General features: G+C 33.4%; 1 long non-coding RNA gene across 1 annotated transcript; it reads left to right on the plus strand.

Annotated features, from left to right (window-relative positions):
- Nucleotides 1-308: 308 nt before the first annotated feature.
- Nucleotides 309-2,019, plus strand: LOC133254135 (uncharacterized). The gene is made up of 2 exons (XR_009738582.1): nucleotides 309-415; nucleotides 1,815-2,019. It is a non-coding gene; the product is annotated as an uncharacterized LOC133254135 (long non-coding RNA).
- Nucleotides 2,020-4,570: the final 2,551 nt, after the last annotated feature.

Consider the following 4,570-nt stretch of genomic DNA (forward strand, 5'->3'; position numbering starts at 1 on the left):
ACACTACGTAGCATCATGACTTCTGGGTTTTCTCTTCATTACTACAGGACCTTCACTCCATTCCATTTCAATGACACCACTTAAAAGAGGAAAAATGAAAACTCTCATTACAATCTGAGTTGTATAGGGTTGGCCAAAAAGTTCATTCGAGTTTTTCCATAAGATGGTACAGAAATACTCAAATGAACTTTTTGGCCAGCCTGATGTTTCAAATCAGTTTAAAATTTGAAACACAGAATTATAGAGATAGAGAAGAATAAATACATAAATTGTTTACTCTTGCTTCTTTTTTTTTTTTTTTTAGCTGAACATAAAACCAAAAGTCCTACCCCTTCCCTGTGACCTGATTCACATTTGCAGCTGAAATGCAGGTGGTGTTTTTAGCTATTTTAGATGACTCAGTTCCTTAAATCTGGTGAGTCTTTTTTTTTCTTTTCTTTACTGATTTATGTTCCAAATTTCTTTAGTCATGCCGAAAGTTTTTCATAGTCCAAGGACCGAAAAAATCAGAGGGAAGAAAAAACCAGAATGTTAACTGTCATGCAATATTTAAAATAAATGCCAATTTGACTTCCTACTTTTTGAGGAATATTTGTAATGCATTTTTTAGGATGACTATCATTTCAGGAGGCTTCACAAAGCACAGAAGAAAATAAAAGGAAGGAAATATTTTGTAACAAAGCAATTTTATTTGGATTTGGGGGGGACCAGTTAGTCTTCTTGTCTTAAAAGTTTTGATTTGTAATCATGAGAACTCATTCCATAAAAATTTCAAAACCAAGAGTGTGTTTCCATAATGTTTTTGTTGTCTCGATAACAAGAGCTTGACACTTCAGTTTGTGTCTTGGCCTAATACTTTCCTATATATTGTCTGCCAATGAAAAGAATTTGAAATGCCATGTATAATGTTTACCTTTGAAATAAAGTCTTCTTTGGTGAAATTTTTATTGTTTTGAAGATGGACAAGTAACTTCTCTATGGTTAATGAGCCTGAAACAGGAAGTGGTTTTGACTCAAACAATGACAGTATCCAGCATGGCCAAAAGACAGAAAATTAATACACTTCACATTCCATGACATACTCATTTCAGACAAACACAATTTCAATAAGCCTTTGTCTTCTCCTTAGTAAAGCAGAGAAGAACATTTTACCTGCTAGAAGGAAGGGCTAATTATAATATCTCTTTCATTCCCAAATATTTTTCATGAATTGTAAGGAAATCACTGTGCTAGATTTTATGGTTAATGTAGATGTGAGTAACAGAGAAGATAGTAGTAGTAAAAGGTGAGGCAAAGAGTATGGTATATAGAATCAAAAATTGAATCCATGTTCCAATTGTATCATTTATTAGCTCTGTGACTATTACAAAAAAATTCAACATTTCTCATTTTCTTCATTGGTCAAGTAGAGACATGGTTGTGTGATCTTAGAGGAAAAGTTTTCAATTTTTCACCACTGAGTATGTTATTAGCTATGAGTTTGTTATACATGGCCTTTATTACATTAAGTTACATTTCTTCTTTACTCTTTTCATTGAATTGTTATCATAAAGAGATATTGAATTTTTTCAAGTACCTTTTTCTGCATCTATGGAGGTGATCATGTGATTTTATCCTTCATTTTGTTAATGTGCTATATCATATTAATTGATTTGCATACATTGAAATGGTATGTATTCTTGGAATAAATCTTACTTGATTGTGGTATATGATTCTTTTAATGTATTCTTAATTAGATTTGCTAATATTTTGTTGAGGATTGTTGTATCTATGCTTATCAGAGACAGCTGACCTATAATTTTCTTTTTCTGTAGGTGTCCTTGTCTGGCTTTGTAAAATCAACTTGGAAATGTTCTCTCCTATTCAGACTTTTTGACAAGCTTGCAAAGGATGGTATTAGTTTTTCTTTAAATATTTGGTTGAATTTATCAATGAGACCATCTGGTCCTGGGCTTTTCTTTGTTAGGAGGTTTTTGATTTTGGGTACGGATTTGATCAGTAAGGATTTTTTTAATTCTTCATGATTCAGTCTTGGTAAGTGTATTTTTCTATATTTATCTATCTTTTCTATGTTATCAAATTTGGTGGCATGTAATTATTCATGGTAATTTCCTATGATCTGTATTTCTGTGTTATCAGTTTTAGTATCTCCTCTTTCTGATATTACTTGAATTTACTTTGTTTTTTCCTTAATTAGTTTAGTAAAGCTTTCTCAAGTTTGTTTATCTTAAAAAAAAGTTCTTATTTTCACTAGTTCTTATTTTCACTAATCTTTTCTATTTTCTTTATAATCCCTAGTTATTTCTTTATTTCTGTTTTGGTCTTTGTTATTTTCTTCCTTCTGTTAACTTTGAATTTACTTTGTTCTTCATCTTCTTATTCCTTGAAGTGTTAAATTAGGTTGAATTCTCTCTTTTCTTCTCTTAATGTAGACTGTTATTGCTATAAATTTTCCTCTTAGAACTACTTTTGCTGCATCCCATAAGCTTTGGTTTCTTGTGCTTCCTTTTTCAATTGTCTCAAGATTTTTTTTTTTTTCTTTTGATTTCTTCTTTAAACTACTGATTGCTCAGGTGCGTGTTTTTAGTCTCCACATACTTTGGAGCTTTCCAGTTTTCTTTAAAATCAGTTGGAACTGATTTCTAGTTTCATATAATTTTGGTTGAAAAAAAAATGCTTGATATGATTTCAGTCTTCTTAAATCTTCAAGACTTATTTTGTAGCCTAACATGTGATCTATCCTGGAGAACATTTCACATGTGCTTAAGAAAAATGCTTATCCTGCTCCTGCTGGTTGGAATGTTGTATATTTTGACTATAATATTATTTGAGTCTAATGTTTATTGATATTCTGTGTGAATGGTCATTGCAAGTAGAATATTAAAGACCTTTATTACATTGATTGTTATCTCTTTCTTCAGATCTATTAAAATTTGCTTTCTATATTCAGGTGCTTCAGTGTTAGGTGAATTAAATAATTATTGTATCCTTTTGATTAAGGAAAATTCCATGGATGGAGGAACCTCGTAGGTTACAGTCCATGGGGTTGCAAAAAGTCGGACACAACTGAGAGACTTCACTTTTTTTTTTTTTTACTTAAGTTACTCTGTTATCAACATAGAATGACCTTTTGATTTTGCTACAGTCTTTGACTTAATGTTTTATTTTGTTTGATATAAATATATATGCCCCTAATTTCTTTTAATTCCTATGTGCATAGATTATCTCTTCCCATCGTTTCACTTTTATTCTATGTGTATCTTTAAGCAGTAGCTGGGAATATCAGGATATTAAATTCGCTTCTATCAGGGGGAAACTGAAGCTGGGCAGTTTTGCTTAATCTGTGCTGAGTCAGAGGGAGTATCCACGTGACTAAAAAGAAACTGTTTGGTATAGTCCCTGGAGGACTCATGAATGTTGAGCTCCATTAGCTTCCAGAATGAGGTGATTTGGGAGCCAGTCCCTTGGGTCTTCTCCATAGAGGTTTGTGTGCCAGATGTGTGGACAAACTCCTCTCAGGGATACACCGATGTCTTGGTTTTATTGTAGTAAGCCACAGACAGAAGTGGGAAAAGTGCCCACTGACTCTTTTGGGTTCCAGGCAGATCACAGTCAGCCCTGAAATGCGTGCTAATTAGAATCTGGACCTTCAGGCATCATTTTATAAAGTATTCAGTTAAACCCTTATCAGGGAAAGACTGGGAGGTAGATGTTTCTGCCTGCTACCTCTGCATTGGACCTCCTTGAGGGGATAGCCATGGTGAGTGAGCACTGCCCACCAACAACTGCTTCCTTAATTTCTATAGTCCCCTGGGAGTCATGAACTCAAGTCCTGTATGCTTTCTGAATTAGGTGAATTGCAGGCATGTCCTTCAGGTGTCAGCCTTAAAAGTTGGGGTGCGAGATGTTTGATCCAACCTTTTACTTCCTAGAGAGAAGCTGGGAGTTGGAGGTTCCCTCCTGATTGTGTAGCGCTATGCCAAGGGTGGGGTTTATGGTGAGAGTTTAGGAGTCTCCTATGTTGCCATTTTGATGACATGGAAAGACATTTAAAAAAAATGAAACAAAGAAACAACAGGAGGTGATTAATTTGGGAAATGTTGATCTAGTCATAAAGAAATTACTGAAACATATTTTATAACTGTATGTAATTTAAGCCCTGCAGGCCCAAATCTGGCCATCGATATCTATCTAGTTCCAACAGATATAATGTAATTACGCTAAATTAGTATAGGTGATTTTCTTTTGCTGCCATGTATTGGCAAGTACTTGTGAAGTGAACTGTGGGATATTTTGTTTCTTAGCATTTGTGTCAATTTCATAGTAAGGAAATGAATCTGAAGAATAATATAAGTGAGCATTTCCAAATACTAAAAAAAAAAAAAAAAAAAAATCGAACACAAAAATGTGATTTGGACTTTATTTAATTTCCTGTTGTCATCACATGAAGAATTCTTCAAGTTCTTCCGAAAAAAGGGAAAGGAGTAAACATGTTTCTTATATTTAATGATATTCACCCAAGTTGACAAATTCTTTTTAATATCAGTTCAAAACTATATGAGTGCCAGCT

Source organism: Bos javanicus, chromosome 1 (assembly GCF_032452875.1).
Source record: "Bos javanicus breed banteng chromosome 1, ARS-OSU_banteng_1.0, whole genome shotgun sequence".
NCBI classification, from domain to species: domain Eukaryota; kingdom Metazoa; phylum Chordata; class Mammalia; order Artiodactyla; family Bovidae; genus Bos; species Bos javanicus.